General features: G+C 38.1%; 2 non-coding genes across 2 annotated transcripts; both read right to left on the bottom strand.

The window, feature by feature from the left end:
- Positions 1 to 17,636: 17,636 nt before the first annotated feature.
- On the bottom strand, positions 17,637 to 17,755 carry LOC145677097 (5S ribosomal RNA). The gene has a single exon (XR_014129625.1). It is a non-coding gene; the product is annotated as a 5S ribosomal RNA (ribosomal RNA).
- Positions 17,756 to 17,932: 177 nt separating this feature from the next.
- Positions 17,933 to 18,051, bottom strand: LOC145677098 (5S ribosomal RNA). The gene has a single exon (XR_014129626.1). It is a non-coding gene; the product is annotated as a 5S ribosomal RNA (ribosomal RNA).
- Positions 18,052 to 18,291: the final 240 nt, after the last annotated feature.

The following is an 18,291-nucleotide window of genomic DNA, read 5'->3' as shown; positions in this document are numbered from 1 at the left end:
TTCCTCTTCGCAGCCCAGATGTTGCCAATTAGAAGTTTTTAGTACTACATTTGTATGAAAATGTTGCCTTTAAGAAATGTGGTTTGCATACAGAGAAAAGAGCAAAATGAATATTTACCTTAGTGGGCATGAAAAAAGACGAAACATTTTGCAAGATGGACACACGAACTTCCTTAATGCAGGCGTTCAGTACATTATTGTAAAGAAAAAAACACTAAAAAGAATTACTTCAATATCCCTAGCAACATTCAACAATTCATAGAGAAAAATCTTTATTTTGAGAACAATGGAAAACTATGTAATTGTAGATAACTACTAAATTTAATGATTAAGGAAAACGTTTAGGCCCGGCCCTTCAGAAAGAAAGTGCACAGAATATTCTCTCATGGAAGCAATTGCAAAATCAACATTTTGTTTGCAGTTATAATTAGAGGATCTATATACAGGGTGTTCGAAAAAGAATGTATCCTCTTGAAAGAAAATATTCTCTGGGCCCCTAATCCTTTATATACCGAAAGGAAGTTTGTATAGCATTTTTTCTTACCTTCGTTAGAAGAATTGAAAGTGACTACTATCGTGACACGGGAGATATTTAATCGATAGTCGAATTACTCACATACTCGAATGAACACGTCTCTTGTAAGGAGAGGAAAGGCTTCTGTGATCCGCTATCGCAGCTGTGTCATATCTGCAGAGAATGTTAGGACACAAACGTGATCTTTGAGAGCCTCGTGAAAAGAAGTCGCATAGTATCATGTGTGGAGACATCGGGGCCATCTGAAGAACGCTTCATCATTAGGACCAAGGGCGAGTTACGAAACACTCTGGGATATATTTATTAACATAACTTCTCGTCATTCTGCAAGTGTGGTGGAGCTCCATCCTATTGGAAAAGGAAACCTCGGGAGCCCTCTTCATGTGTAGGTATCGTTCACATCTGAAGCATGTGAAGATAGATTACTGTACTATCGTGTACCTAAAATCATTTTCTACGAATACGAACATGTCTACACTGAAGGCAGTGCAGCTCTTTTTCTCTTTTTTTTGGTCATGTATTGTAACGCGGGGCAATGCACACAATAACATGTAATGTTGTGTATCATCATAAAGGGCCAGGGCGATGATTGGATCTTGATGGACGTGGAGAACTGATAGGTGATGTGAGTGGTATTGTGATCTATGGTTGTATGTTTACTGATGAATGCATAAGGAGAGGTGAAGGGGTTGCCTTTTTTTTTATGTCGATCGGGAGGGAAGCGATTGGGAAACTTTTGACTTTGTTTTTCAACCGAATATATTGATTGAATAGGTCGCCGACAATTTTACGGGGCGTCACGTCGTTGCCTTTTTCATGTCGATCGCGAGCGAAGCGAGCGTTTTTTTTTTTTTTTTTTTTTTTTTTTTTTTTTTTTTTTTACCGACAATATGTATTGAATCGGTTGCCAACACCTTTAGGGGCGCGTCACGTCCTTCTTTCTGTGCTGATCGCGAGCGAAGCGAGCGCGAAATTTTTGACTTTTTTTTTTTTTTTTTTTTTTTTTTTACCCACAATATTTATTCAATCGGTCGCCAACACTTTTAGGGGTGCGTCACGTCCTCTTTTCTCTGCTGATCGCGAGCGAAGCGAGCGCGAAATTTTGACCTTTTTTTCTCTTTTTAATTCTTTTTTTTCTTTAAGAAAAAATATTGATTTCATAGGTCGCGAACATTTTTACGGGATGCAACATCGTTTATTTGTTTTTCCAACCGTCTTTCTGTCTTGAGCCCCCGCCAAGTTAACTTTATGGTGGACAAAAACTATGTGCGGTGGGTTACCGCGGGGTTCTCCCGTTTCCTCCCACTTTCTTCATTCCACCACCATTTCAATCATTTCTCATAATCAGCGCCTCTTTTAGCCTAAGCGGCATAACGTGGGACGTAAAACAAAGATTTCCTTTAGTTGCTTTCTGTCTTGATTACGAGCGCGAAATTTTTTACTTTTTTTTTCTTTCTTTTGATATTGGACGGCAACACCTTTACGGGCCGCCGCGTCGTCGTTTACACTTCTTCAGCCCATATTCTTTCTGCTTGTTCGTTTTCCGGCATCTTGTTATCACCGCCCGCGGCAATGCCTATGTCTTTCATCGCTTTTTGAAGCAAATCTTTAATAAATATGCACTCTCACATTTGTACTAATATGCATACCACAGTGGATAGACTGTAACTAGGAAAGCAGAAGCCTGCATATCATATTATTTAACAGTTGAAAGTGAACTGTCATTTTAAGTTTGATTTTGATCAGATGAGTGCAGTTCAACTCGTCGACAATTGTGAAGATTCTCGAGGTTAGGGACCATCCATTTTGTGCTTTGTAATGAAAATGGCTGCAGCCAAACTTCTCTGATCTGAATGAAACTTGGCATGATGATACATCTTGACCTGCTCTACAAGTTTATTTAGTATTTTCCGTTGCGCAGGCTTTTGCTTCTCCAGGTTCTCCCATGGAACTGAGAAACGTATTCAGTCGAACTTCTGCGGTAAGTCAGTATATCATCCTGAGAAGTTTGATCGAGATAGCAGAGGTTCGACTATTCGTTTTTCAATTCCATGTGATATTACAACACGGTGAACTAAATTTATATAGAAACACTTTGATTTTGTTTTGTTTTTTGCTAGCATTAAACTGAGAAAATGTTATTCAATAGACAGAGAACACCACTCAAAGAAAAGTACATCATAAGAATATATATATGGTTGCTGTGGTTCTCGGTTTAATTTGCTAGTTAAGAAACTTGCTCTAAATAAGTACATCTTACAGGTGAAAAACTAAGCCAGGCGATAGAATTAAATATAAAGTTATACACTTTTATTTTACGTTTACTAGTGTTGGGTTACTACTGTAAAATAAGTCAGTATATATGAAAGATAACTGTATTAGGTACTATTTTCCACCGGCGGTGTATTCTTGCATAGTGTACTTAATGTTTACAAGCGGGGCGCTACTAGTATGGATGCATGACAAGTGCTATTGAAACTCGAAAACTAACTGGTTTCCACTACCCTTGCTTATACGTATACCCGCGTCGCCTTCGCTCCTGTTCACTTTGGACGCACATTCTTGCTATCGCTCAGGCCCCCAGCTTTCTCCTGTTTTGGCTCCCTTAAATAGTATTCGTGCTTTTTATTGGCCACCTGGCAAAGCACTTGTAATGATTTTACACCAGTAACTCTAAAATACATGTGTATTACTTTATTTAATTCTGTCGTCTGCAGAATTTTTTTTTTTTTCGTACAAATATGCCTTTTCATGCAGAACACTGAATTTTGCCTGTAAATTTTTGAGAATATGCTGTGACGAAACTTGAGCACCGTTCTTCTTTTCTTTCTTATCACGAGTCTTCTTTAGCCTAATGAGCACAATCATCACACGATAACGACTATTCTTTTCATTTAACTTGTAAACAAGTTGAACTAATAATAATAATTGATGTACAAAGGAGAAGTGTCCTACATATTTGAGGTAAAAAATAAAATAAATATACTTCTACTTCATCCGTGTTTACAAAGTTAAATGTTATCGATTTACAAAAAATGGTCACCTATCCACACACTGACCAGGCTCGACACTGCTTGACCATACATATTAAAACATCGGTCCCACTGAATACACAAGTAGTAAGCACATTCACATAAAAATAATTAGGATTACAGTATATAAAATGCGTTAATTAAAATAGCAAATGCCTTACCTTATCACAGGCGATCCAAAGCCACTGCACATCATCTGCTACGCACACTATATTCCTCCAATATTTCACTCACTTCCTATATCACGCAACAGAAAATATTAATAAAATTCACTTAGCAACATTTTCATTTTTAATCAACAATACGTATAACAATTAAGAATAAAATTAATTGTGAGCACATTGTTATAATTAGAATACTGTTTTTATTCGTTTACAAATATGGGATTAATATAGAGCTGGCAGCAACAATATATACAACTCATCCTGTATGTATCGTAAATCCTAACTTGAGAAGACATCTCTGACGCAAACAATGAGACAAGAAATCAAATACTATATCCGACACATTTGGGGTTTATTGAACTTCAATGTTGGAAGATACCACCTTGTCGGTAGTACAAATGTAATATCCTTACAACACGCGGAACTTTTGCCAGGCATATCTAGGAATTTGGGAAGATTAATTGATATCCTTAATGTGCAATGTATGATTATGACGCATTGTTATGTACACGCAGACGGAACCAGGACAATCTATAGATGACATTTGCACTGTGTTTGGACAATTTGTTCGCAGAAAATAACCGTTTTTGTCTATGAATACTTGAGAACATGGAAGGTATGAGATATACATTTTATGCGCAAATATTATAATACAAATCATTGTTAGTTTGGTGGATGCGTGAAAGAAAGAAAAGGAGTAGATTTTTGCAGACGTCCGGATATAAAGCGAGAACTGAGAATACGCATCTATAACATCTATTTTCTTTGTGTTAATGATATCGATGAACTAAACGGGGAAACTAAAATACAACTGTTTGCAGTATAATTCGAAGTATAGTCAAGTGCAGAGGCGTACTCACGGGGTGTCCACCGGGTGCGGACTCCTCGCAAAAGTTCCTAAGTGAACATACATTTGCAGACTTTCTCATTAAATGTAGTTATTAACAGGGAAAATATTGATGTATCATCAATATAAATCTGATCTTACACTTCATCTGTACTCTGTCTGTATCATGTTTTTGTGAAAAAGTAAGTGGAATATTTATCGTGTTTTCGAATGCAGAATAATAGTATATAGACATAGTGGCTTGTAGTATTGGAACCTTGCCCCCCGAAGCTTGGATCCCTTAGAAGAAAAAAAAATGCATGCGCGCCTGGTGAAATGGTTAACGAATTCAGTTCACTCGATGAATCGACAGATAGTAATACACATTTCGACAGATCGACAGCATTCGACAGATACAGACATATGAAAGTAGCACAAGAATTAGGCGAAAGTCCGTGCGTTTCCTCAATTCACGTAGGAAACAACAGAAAATATCAACTACCATAAAATAATCCGTATATATATTTAATTTATTTGGAATAAAATAAATATAGAAACAACCTGTTCATACATAACTACGGTAAGTGCGTTAATTGCTAACGTAAGAACAAATATGAAACAAGGCACAAAATAAAAAAGAAAAATAAAGTTAAAGGGAATAAATATTTAGGCTTGATTGTCATTCGTATTAAGAAGCTGGGTAATAAAATGTTAAAATCTACAGAAAATTATGAAATTAAATCAGGATTTGAAATAAAAGTCTATACATTGGAAGTAGGCCAGGGAGTTTGCAAGGCAGATGTGTGCGACACGCGTTACTTTATAGATTCCCTTCATTGAACTATAGTAAGCAGTACGAAGATGGTACTTTGCGTATAATCACAGGAAGGATTGAAGTTAATTACCATGGTAATATAATTATTTATTGATAAGTATTTCCATGTTAAATTATGAAAATTATAAGCACAAGGAGGGTGAAAAAGTAGTGTGACCGACTTAGCAATGACTGAAACATAAAATAGAAAAGCGAATAAAAACAAATGCCTTTTGAGTTATGTGGAATAAAGTTTCTTCTAGCCAGTAAGGAAGAATAGGATCTGGTGCATTCATTGAATACCTGAAAAAAATCGTTTATCAAAATAGAAGGAAACACACTTATCGTTGTGGCAACTACGAACTTCTGTTTACCTCAGCCCGCCTCAGCAAGTGCTTTCTATCCGGTCCGCGCTCCGTAACCAAACTCAACGCTGCCTGCTAGCGAAAATTTCATTCTTCAGTATCGTTGAGTTTATTGCAGAAAGCAATGGCAGATACGGCATCAGCACCTGCAGCCCCGGCACAGGCTTCTCCTAAGAAGTCTGCAAAGCCTAAGAAACCAAAAACAACACCTTCTCATCCAAGAACATCAGAAATGGTGAACAACGCCATCAAGAATTTGAAGGAAAGGGGAGGAAGTTCACTGCAAGCTATTAAGAAATACATCTCTCAGAACTACAAAGTGGATGCCGAGAAGCTTGCTCCATTTATCAAGAAATACTTGAGAAGTGCAGTTGCTTCTGGGTCTTTGGTTCAGACCAAGGGAAAAGGTGCATCTGGATCGTTTAAGCTTAGTGCTTCATCGCTGAAGGAGAAGCCTGAAGGTGGATCTTCAACCAAGGCGAAACGATCAGCATCAAAGGAGAAGAAGCCTGCGAAAAAGCCAGCAGCTAAACGTCCCAAGAAGACTGGTGAAAAGAAAAAGGCTGCTGCTCCCAAACCTAAGAAATCACCATCTAAAGTGAAGAAGGCAAAAACTCCCAAGAAGCCAAAGGCCCCGAAGCCAAAGAAGGCTACAGCAAAACCGAAAAGTGCTAAGAAGGCTGCACCAAAGAAGAAGTAAATGTGTCAGTAAATCATCTGACATTTTAAAACGGCTCTTTTTAGAGCCATCAAATACTTTGAGAAGAGTAAAATTGTGCTTTTCCTATCATTATCACATGTTCATTCATAGCAATGTATAGTATACACGCAAGGGACTTTGAGTTTTCTTTTTAACCGAAGCACTTCTTGATGTAAGTGCTTTATAACAGAGGGGAATTGAGGGTGGGGAAAGAAAGCTTTCACGGGTGTCAAGAATGGTGTACTCGAAAAAAAATGGGGAACACATTACGTAATGTCAATTTGTGATCACTTACTTTTTCCTTGTTCCTATCTTCAAGTAGCGAAACAGTACAGAAAACGCACTTAATGCATTTGTTAGAAAAACTTTTGCAGGCTGACTGGGTTCGATTCTCGGTGGGAGCTCAAATGTTTCGCATTGCACGTTAATAAGTAGGTCCACGTTTGAAACAGCCTTGCTGCTGAAAGGGACACTAAACTAAAATCAACTCTTTTCAAGGCTGGGGTGAAAGAAATGTTCGAACTTATTACAACTCGTGAAAGTGAAGTAGACTATGTTTCAATTTAACGTCGTACTATTATGATTTTTATGATAAAGGAGACGGGTGATTACGCCTAATGAATGATGGAAATACTGGTGTAATGAGAAAGTGTTAGGAAAAGGGAACACGCTAATAACCACGGATACCGTCTTATAATTCGTAATATTGCTATAAAGAAAAATAGTAACACCAGCAGAAATGTAGGTGTACAATTGAACTGATGTTAAGTACAAACAGACACTTAAAGAAAGTTTAGTTTAACGTTTGCATTCAACAGCAGCGACCTCTGACAAAATAATATTACTTTTGCTACCTTGGAAGAAGTACATATTTCGCCTGCGAGTTCTATCAGATTAATAACGTTGAGAAGGGCAAACAGTGGTTGAATCGAAGTTAAGTTATGCAACATATGGCAAAATCGAACCCTTGACCACATAAAACGAAGATAATCAATCGGTAAACATAGGGGAAAACTAAAGAATATACTTGAAAGATAGGATGATATACGAAACGACAGGAAAACGAAGGTAGATGTATTAACTATGCAACATACGGCGTGAGAATTTAAAAAAAAAAGATAACAAGTATGGACAAGATCCTTGTTAGGATAACAGCATCTCTAAGTAGTGTATTGGTCCTAAAAAGGACCGTTTTTGAACTCAGTGCCAGAACTTCAAACTTAAGCACGTTCCCCACGGATGCGGCGAGCAAGCTGAATGTCCTTAGGCATGATTGTGACTCTCTTTGCGTGAATAGCACACAAGTTGGTGTCTTCGAAAAGCCCTACAAGGTAAGCTTCACTTGCCTCCTGTAAAGCCATGACAGCTGAGCTTTGGAAGCGAAGATCTGTCTTGAAATCTTGTGCAATTTCTCGGACGAGTCGTTGGAAGGGCAGCTTGCGGATGAGCAATTCAGTGCTCTTCTGGTAACGACGAATTTCTCGGAGAGCCACAGTACCAGGCCTGTAACGATGGGGCTTTTTCACTCCACCGGTAGCTGGAGCACTCTTTCTTGCAGCTTTGGTGGCAAGCTGCTTTCGAGGAGCTTTGCCTCCAGTAGATTTCCTAGCTGTCTGCTTGGTACGTGCCATTGCAACTGTCACGACTTGTTTCAAATAATTGCGCGCTGAAGTCAAGTCAAGTCAAGTCGTTGTCTGTTTACCATATAGATAATGGATGGATGTATTAGCTATATGCTACTTTATCCTAGTGAAGTTTTTTGTATATGTGTGTGTAACAGTCACGACAGTTGGAGTGTTATTGTAATAGCTGTGATTTTTTTTTTTTTTTTTTTTTTTTTTTTTTTTTTTTTTTTTTTTTTTTTTAATGAGTACTTTGTTTTGTCTTGTGTTATTGTGTTGTGATTATATGTGTGTGGGCCCATTTTAAGCTCCCTTCCTTCTTGTTGTGGAGGATCTTGATGCGAATCTTCGTGGTGGGTAGACCTTTCTTCTTTCTTTGGGTGAAGATCTTCTTTAAGCGTGTTGCTGCCGCATCCTGTGGGGGGTGCCCCCTGCCGAAGTCCAGTGCTGAGTACAAAAACGATGGTAGTGTTGTTTGATGATTAATGAGAATATATTATTATTGTTGAGTTTATTGTTGTGAATGATTGTATTGTTTGCTTCTTTGTTGTTGAGAGTTCTTCATTGTTTAGTTGATGTTCTTCTTTGTTAGTTGCGTGTTCTTCCTAGTTTGTGTGTGATTTCTTTTCGTTTGTATTATTGTTTATTAGTATTCTTCCTTGTTCTGTTTGAAGCTCAATATTGTTGTATTTATTGTGTATTTTGTGCATGATAGTAGTTGGTTATGGCCTGTAATATAGTAGTTGGAAATGGAGAATATTCTTTATCTGCTGGAGAAAAGTGATTTTGAAAGAAATCCCGTTCGTGAAGTCTTTGAATATATTTGTAATTTAATAAGTTAATGGTTTCTGTGATAGGTGTTAATCCTGAGAATTCATATATTTGTTCGTGAGTGCCTTTCATTTGTAAAATATTTTTGAGCCAATGACGTTCTGTTTTGGCTATTTCTTCAATATTATGTCTATTATATATTTGATGTCCGTATAGTAATACGGATCTAATTAAAAGTTTGTAGATAAGGTTATGTGTCTTGGCTGAGAATTGTATATTATTGAGAGTAGTCTTAAGTTTCATCATTATGAGTACTGCTCTCTTTTTTAGAATTGAAATATGTTTTTTCAAATTCAATCTATTATCTAGAGTAACGCCAAGATATTTGGCTGTACGAGTAGGAAAGATGTGTTGGTTGTCGATCATGATTGTGTTATTTAGATCTTTCCTTGTTCCTTTACCACTAGGGTAGCATAGAAGAATTTGTGTTTTATTAGGGTTTAGTTTGAGAAACCATCTGTCACACCATTTCTTAAATTGAGTTGTTTGTCGTTTCAATCTGCTGAGAATTAGTGGAGTATTGTTAGCTTGTGTCCAGTAAGCAGTATCATCTGCGAATAATGCAAGGTGACATTTAGTTCTCGGTGAGAGTGGCGTATCGTTTACATAAAGTATGTATAATAATGGTGCGATTGTGGTTCCTTGTGGTACTCCTCTTAATAGTGGGATAGGATCTGAATATTTGTCATTAAGTTTAATTTGAGTTTGGCGGTTTTGTAATATATTCCATATCCATCTGAGAATTGTAGTGGGTATTTGTAGTTGATGTAGTTTATAAAGGAGGCCATCATGCCAAACACAATCAAATGCTGAGCTTAGATCTAAAAATATGGCACCTCCTTTCAATTTCTTTTTGATTGTTTTTTCTAAATAGTTGTGAAGTCGGAGAATTTGATCAATGCAACTATGTTGTGGTCTAAATCCTGCTTGATTGATCGTTATTTGTTTGGTTTCTTTAAAATATAGGTGTAGACGATTTACAATGACTTTTTCCATGAGTTTTGATAAAACTGATGTGAGAGTGATTGGTCTGTAGTTATTGGATTTAGATAAATCTTTTCCTTGTTTAGGTATTAAAATTGTGTATGATTTTGTCCATGATTCGGGTACATAACCAGTACTAAGACAATAAGTATAAATTTTGGCTAATATCTCAAATACTTGTTCTGGAGCTTGTTTTATACAAATATTAGGTAGGTTGTCTGGTCCTGGTGCAGTGTTCTTTTTCTTTTGAGCCGCTTCTTTTATTTCTGATGGGTGTATGTCTGCTAGTAGTTCTTCGACATTGTTGTTGTGGTGTTCTGCGATGTCTTGTAAGCGGATGTCGTCTTGGTGGTTAAAAGTATTTTTAATTTTGTTAGCAAGGTTTAGGATCGCTTTTTGTTTCCGAGTTTGAATGGAAGGTTGACGAAAGTCTTGCACCATTTTGTTTTGAAAAAATTTAAGTTTGTCTTCAGTAGTCGTCAGGATGTTGCCATCTATATTGGTAGGTAGTTCTCTGGTGGACAAGGTTTTATATTTTGGTCGGAGTTCTTTCCAAAATTTTGATCTATTATTGTCATATAATAATTTGAGTCGTTCGCATTGTTTGATGAGTTTATTTTCTCTGAAAGTTATGATTTCATTACGTATGTCGGCGTTGATTTTGTTAATTGCCTTTTTAGTGTCTTGTTGAGGATGTGATTTGTAGAGTTTATAGAGAAATTTTTTATATCTAATTTTTTCCAATAATGGTTTTGGTAATCGTTCTTCTGTGATGTCAATTGTTTTGATGGGAATATTATTTTCTAGAGCTTTCTTCATCGAGTCTTCTAAATAATGGTAGGTCTCTGTTATAGAAGCCTCATTATTGTCAATAATGATTTCTTTAAGGGCTTCTGTGAGATCAACTTTATATTGATTCCAGTCTGCATTCTGGTAGTCTTTTATAGTTACGTTGTGTTTAGCTAGTACAAATGAATTAGAAAGGGGCACAACAATGGCTCCGTGGTCCGAAGGAAGATCGTATTTTGTTAATGCTGTTTGAATTATTGGAAGTAATTTGCTAGTGATTAATATTTTGTCAGGATTCGTATCTTGTTCATTAGTTTTTTGTGCTTTTCTGGTAGGTTTATCAGTTTTCACTAGAAATAGTGAACTATTGGTAAGATAATTTAAAAGAATTTTTCCATTATTATTGGTGATTGGATCACCTATTAGCTGATGTTGTGCATTCAGGTCAGCCATAATGATGGTATATGGAAAGCGTGAAAAATGTGTGAGAAGAGGGATGCTCTTAGTTAGATCTTGTCCTGGATGGTTATACAGAGTAACCAACATAAGCGGGATATTCAGGTGTAACGTTATGGCTATTGGAGTGGTATTATCATCTTGTAGTCTTTTCGGGAGGTTGTATATAGAATATGAAATATTTCTGCGAACAAGGATTGCATTTCCTCCAGTAGGAGTGCTCCTATCATTGCGAATGATCTTGAAATTTGGAATTTGTAAATGTTGTTTCTTGGTAAGTTTTGTTTCATTTATGACTATAATATCGATGTTATGTTGTTGAGCATATGCTGACAGTTCAAATGTTTTGGATCTGATCCCTTGGATGTTGATGAAAAGAAGTCTTAGATTATTGGATTTGTTTCGTCTATGTTCAGATACGCCCTTCCTCTGCATTATTCAATATTGTATACTTTCGCAGTGAATTTTTTCAAATGGTTCCTCTTCTGATGCCGTTGAAATGATTCTTGACCAATGTGTAGGTCGCCTTCAGTTGAGATGATTGTGTTAATCCGTTCTTGGAAATAGGTCTCCGTGGCTTGTTTTATTGCATTTTGAACTACTTCATATTGTAAAGTTTGTGCATCTGATATAATTGTAATAATGGATGTCATCCATTTAATCATATTGTTTTTAAGGTCTTGTATTTTCTTTTCAATAAGTTGTCTGCAAGTTTTGTGCTCAGTTGTTGTATCTTCTTTAACCGAAGGTGTATCTTCTGTTGCGGAGTCTGCCGTTACTGATTCTTCATCTGAGGTATATTGCTCGTTGCGTGGTTTAAGCTTGGAATTGTTATTGTTGATATTTGGTCTTGTTTTATTCGTAGGAATTCTGTATTCAGATTGTTTGGTGGGTGTAGTACTGTTAGTCTGACTATTGAGGTCAGATCTACGAAAGATTCTAGTTATATGTGGAACAGATTCACTTGATTTGTACGGTCGTTTTGGACAGCCACTAGCGCCAGTGCGATGACCAGATTTATTGCAAGTGAGACAAAAATTCTTGTTTGGTGTTTGCTTGCATTGGGCGCTAACATGTGGCTTGCCACATTTGTAACAAATAGATTTGTTTTTGCATTGTGGGGTGGTATGACCATATTGAAAGCAATTGTTGCAGGGATTGGGTCGTCTTCTGCTTCTGGATGGTTCTACTTTAAATCGTTGGTGTCCGATGGTGATGCCGTTTGTTATTAGGTAACTAATCTGGTCTGGGTCGTAGGAGAAGAATCTGATTAAAGGGAGAGGTCCTCTGTCGTTTCGTATTCTGACGATATTAGAGAATGGAATCAGATTATCCTTGAGCTCCTCTTTAATTTCATCAATATTAGTGTTGGTAGGAACACCTGTAATTACACAGGTAAATACTTTACGTCGTTGATTGGATTTACGTTGTGGATCCTCTATTTGTTCGTCTTCTGTAGACCAATGTGCATTTGGCCCGAAGTCCTTAATTTTGAATTTCTTGAGGAATCTATTTTTGTCCTCTGCAGTTCCAAAATTGAGTCTTAGTCCATTGATCCGTGGAATTGCAAATGTGATTAGAGCTAAGTTTGGAAGTCTATCTGTGACAATTCTTTTGAAGGTAATTGGATTGTTGAGATCTTGTTTGATGTTCTTGATAATGATGCAGTGAATAACAGATTGGTCTTCTTCTTGATCTGTATGTTCTATGGTTGGTATTGCAGGTTGAGAAATGAGTTGCTGTTCGTTGTCAAGATGTCTTGGTTGATGTGGAATATTTCTTTCTTGGGTCATGTTATGCAATGGAGAGCTACCAGTGGGCGGTAGTGGTGGATATTCTTTATCAGGAAAAGGAGATGCTTGAGTAAGAATGCTGGAGATATTGGTGTGACTTGTTCCTGGATTCTTCTTCTGTCTTGGAGGGTCATCTGGAGTGAGTATAGTTTTTCCATAATCCCCTTGATATCCTGACGTAATCAAATCCTCAAAGTCTGCAGAGTCCTCAGTATGGACCTCAGGAGATTGTGGTGTTCTATAATCTATCATGCGAGATTGTTCGCTAGAGGCTGAAGAGGGAGAGCTGGAGTTTCTCTCACTATCTTTAGACTCATCTTCCGTCTCTTGACTAGGATCATGCATGTATGAAGTAGTGTTCTGACATGTATCAATTTGATTATTTGTTTCAATTCTCCTTCTAGGTGGAGTAGGCTTTCCTAGATCCGTCATATGTAGTTGATTGTCTTCTTTATCTGAGGCTACTGGAGTTGAGCGCGATGCATGTACTTCAGCTCGTGTGACTATGGTTTTGGAGACTTCATCATCAGATTGTTGGGTTTTGGTAACTCGTTTCGTAGTCGCAGAGGTGCTTGGTAATTGAGCAGTAGATGAACGAGTTTTCCCACTTCTGGTAGGTTTTACCATCTTGCTGTAATTAATGTGGATTTGAACTGTTTAATTTATATGTATTCTTCTTCCTGCTTCCTCGTCCTCTGATTCCTCCGACTTCTTCCACTTCTTCTTCTTCAACTTCGTCTGTTGGTCCTTGAAAGGGCCGATGACTGAATGTGTGTGTATTATTTGTGTGAACCTATTATTTAGTGGATCTGTTGTAGGGTGTGTAAGTGCAGTCCCTTAGTTAACACCGCAGGGTATCCAGGCCTGCTGTGTTGGTGTGTATGTAATAGTGTTTGTGTATTACTGATTGGTCCCTAATTCCCTACTTCAAGCGTCCCGTCAGGATTGATTAATTCTAGTCGTCTCCCGGCTGTCGGCAAAGCCTGTACAATCTAGAGCCCCTACTCTGAGCTCGGAAACTCTAGAGGGCCAGGGGGACGTATAGTACTAATCACTCCTTTCGGTTTGTCAAACGTCAACACTGTCGGGGAGGGAGGAGAAAATATAATTTAGCTTTCTGGCCCTAAGAAGAGCCGGATAAGTTCTGTTTTAAGAAAAACAGAACTATCCAAAATTTAGTCTAAGTCTAGTCGTATGTTTTGTAGTAGGTCTAGTGTCTAGTTTTGGTCTTTTAACTCTTACTCTTTAGCAAAACTGACTATTTACGATTATACGATATTAACTTATCCGGGCACTGCCTATTCCAACGACTTGTTTTACAATGGTAAATATGTCGCGGACTACGATTGGACTCACTTGCAACGATCCATCCGGGGGAGTTGCCTAAGCTTGTTGCGCGCTGAATGAAGTCAAGTTATATAAAGAGCAAAACCGTTAAATCAAGCTATTTCTCATTGGATAAAGTCAGTCGAAAAGGACAGTTCTCATTGGCTTAGACACGTTTTGTGTTTTTCCTCCGTGCTTTCCCTGCATGATCGAAGGAACAAAACCACGAGTCTTGGGCTGCTTGGGCTTGTATTTCTCGTGTGTGGTGAGCGAAGCAGTAACATATCGAAATGACAGGACGTGGAAAAGGAGGCAAGGGTCTTGGCAAAGGAGGTGCCAAGCGCCACCGTAAAGTTCTTCGTGACAACATCCAGGGTATCACCAAACCCGCTATTAGGCGTCTTGCTCGCCGTGGTGGTGTGAAGCGTATCTCTGGTCTCATTTATGAAGAGACCCGAGGAGTATTGAAAGTATTCCTGGAGAACGTAATCAGAGATGCTGTTACATACACAGAACACGCCAAGAGGAAGACAGTGACAGCTATGGATGTTGTGTATGCCTTGAAGAGGCAAGGAAGAACCCTGTACGGTTTCGGAGGTTAAGTTGGGGTTCCTCCTATTTTGGATATAAAATTGGCATAAACGGCTCTTTTCAGAGCCAACAAATTTATATAAAGGGAAAGATTTACTTTGTGCGATTTTCTGTTAGATTATAAGAATTCGTGTAACTACATTAAAGCCTTTTGATGCACACTAAATTACAGACGTAGAGAGATTAATTTGAGAAAATCATACGTTTTTTTTTACATTATGTACGTTCATGTATACGTATTCATATCATGTAGCAGTATTAATGCTGGAGAAGGGGTTCTGGTTGGAAATTGGCGATTTGTTGGAAGTAGCGAGCATGAGAGATGCGAAACGCAAGTCGGAATTTCTGTTCTGACAGTAGGATGTACGTATAGAGGCTTATACAACTTCTATACTGTGCTGTGAGGGGCGAATAATGCGTTAGAAACCTGAATCTTGTCCTTTATCTTGTTTACGTGGTCTTGGGTTCGATTTCTTTCTTTTGCGGTAGTGTCTATTGTGATTTACATGTAAATTAATGACACTTCGTAGCGGGTTACTAAAATAAAGAGTAATACAAATATGAGATGTAGGTTAATGCATTGTATACTTCACATTATTTACTAAAGAAAGGCAGTAGTTACAAGAAACCTAGGCTCGCTCGTTGGGCACAGTAGCAAATGAGTTCTGAGATCAGAGAATAAGAGTAGTTGCGTATTACAAACCATATACATATAACACATATCACACAAATATGAATATCGACCTTGCAAAGAATAAATCGTACTTAAGTGTGCATTTAATGTCATTACTATGTTGCAAAAGAAATTTAGGAAAGTTTTCTGATCCGCTCTGTTCATGATGTCATTGGGGCATAGTAATGAACAATAATAAATGTCGAGAACATATTGAACAGAGTAATTTCAGCCAAGCCAACGCAAGAGAGAAACATGAGTGCTTTAAGAATGTTGGAAATTCCTTTGTCTAGCATGAAGTACATGAGAATATGTGGTATGAGGTTTTCTTCCATTGCTGAGAATCTGGGCTCGACTGTCCTGTCCTCTGGGTAATATGAGCCCGATGTACGCAAATATCAAAAAAATGTAGCTAGCGACAATACAAAAGGTAATGATCTTATAATTAATAATGTAGTGGGAACTAAGCACATCGCTGTTTGGAGTATTCTAAAGTTAGTGTGACTTCCTATGGGCTTCAATTACGATCGACGACTACACATATACTAATTAATCGAATAGCAGCGAGAATTTCGAATGAAACTAAGCAACTATCTCAGACACTTTTGATGAGTCTGTATATCGAAAACAATTCATTTCAATCGTAAATCTCCTCTATAAAGGGGTTTGTGGCCCTCATAAGGGCCGATTTGTATGAGATATAGGTCTTACATTTATGCCTTCTTCTCAGTTTTCTTGGGCAGAAGTACAGCTTGAATGTTGGGCAAAACACCACCCTGAGCGATTGTAACTCCAGACAACAACTTGTTTAATTCCTCGTCGTTACGGATAGCTAACTGCAGATGACGTGGAATAATCCTAGTCTTCTTGTTGTCACGAGCAGCGTTGCCTGCCAACTCAAGAACTTCAGCTGCCAGGTATTCCATGACTGCAGCCAAATACACGGGAGCGCCAGCACCAACTCGTTCGGCATAGTTACCCTTTCGCAAAAGACGATGGATTCTGCCTACTGGGAATTGAAGGCCAGCCCTGCTGGAGCGGGACTTGCTCTTTCCCTTGACTTTTCCACCTTTGCCGCGACCAGACATTGTTCAATATTCTTTCGTAATAAGATGAGAGGAAAAATTGCGGCCTCCCATGAATCAAGTCAGTTTTGTTACTACTTCAAGCGTGCACCCGAGTGCATCAAATGAAAAGCAAGGCAGTTGGCGCGAATTGAAACACGTACTGTAATTTAAATGAAGTCGATAAATCGGCGGACACATCTAATTTTGCTGAACGAGTGAGTCATCATGCCACCAAAAACTAGCGGAAAGGCTGCAAAGAAGGCTGGTAAAGCCCAAAAGAATATCTCCAAGGGAGATAAGAAGAAGAAGAGGAGGAGGAAGGAGAGCTATGCCATTTACATCTACAAAGTTTTGAAGCAAGTGCATCCTGACACTGGCATATCTAGCAAAGCTATGAGTATCATGAACAGCTTTGTTAATGACATCTTCGAGCGTATTGCTGCTGAAGCTTCTCGTTTGGCCCATTACAATAAGCGGTCAACTATCACCAGCCGGGAAATCCAAACAGCTGTGCGCCTTCTTTTGCCTGGTGAACTTGCCAAGCACGCTGTAAGTGAGGGTACGAAGGCTGTTACCAAGTACACAAGCTCTAAGTAAAAATCTTCTTCAAGATTTTTCATTTCAAACGGTCCTTGTCAGGACCAACACATTATTCGAAAGAGTTAAATCACGAAATTTGCTTCATTCTGTTATGTAGAAACACGTTGAAATCCAATTTCTATATGCTGTTAGTAAAAAAGTAAAGCACATAGCGGAGATGTGTCGTGCTTGTATACGAAAGGCATTTACTCGCCGGAGATCTACACTTAGTCATAATAATTTACTTTTAAAAAGTGGTAATACATTCCGTGTTAAGTATAGTAGTAGGTGCACACGGATCGGAAATCAGGTTATTTTAATGTGCCGTGCAAATAAACAGGCTGTTAGTGTAAGAAATAGTGGGTATAACGCTTAGAATATCGATTAATCGCTATGAAATAATGTTGATAAATTATCTCTTGAAAGTACTATAAAATTAATGTTTCTAGTATTTTCGTACTTGAAGGATAATGAAATTTGAAAAAGAGATGCCAACAGCACCTGGTGTTCCCAGGCGGTCACCCATCCAAGTACTGACCAGGCCCGATGCTGCTTGACTTCGGTGATCGGACGAGAACCGGTATATTCAGCATGGTATGGCCGTTGGCGAATGCATATGGCTTCGAGTGAGTTATTGTAGCTACGTAGGTTTGTCGGTGAATACTCAAAAAGACCAGCGCGTGGAAAGCGTTGCTAATTGTTTTAAGTAATGCATGATTACGAAATTATCGTGGTGAACGATGTGAGAATATTCGTCTTTGTGAAAAACAAAATTAGAAAAAGTATACCAACAGCACCTGGTGTTCCCAGGCGGTCACCCATCCAAGTACTGACCAGGCCCGATGCTGCTTGACTTCGGTGATCGGACGAGAACCGGTATATTCAGCATGGTATGGCCGTTGGCAACTACCTTTTCTTCAATGTCCTGTTAAGGAAGTATGTTTTAAGTAAGAATTGACATTATTAACTATAAAGGCAAGCATATTAACGTCGTTAACATTACTTGGAATATACTAATATTCGAATAAATATTTGAATGTTCGAATGATGAGTGATTCGGATGTTCATAGTGCCACTGTGTCCTATCGAGTTTACTATCACGAACCACGTATGAAATTGTATATAAATAAATAAAAATAAATCC

Source organism: Thermobia domestica, unplaced genomic scaffold (assembly GCF_964235325.1).
Source record: "Thermobia domestica unplaced genomic scaffold, izTheDome1.hap1.1 HAP1_SCAFFOLD_609, whole genome shotgun sequence".
Lineage (NCBI taxonomy): Eukaryota > Metazoa > Arthropoda > Insecta > Zygentoma > Lepismatidae > Thermobia > Thermobia domestica.
Note: the sequence above shows the minus strand (reverse complement) of the source record. Positions and strands in the feature narration are given on the sequence as shown.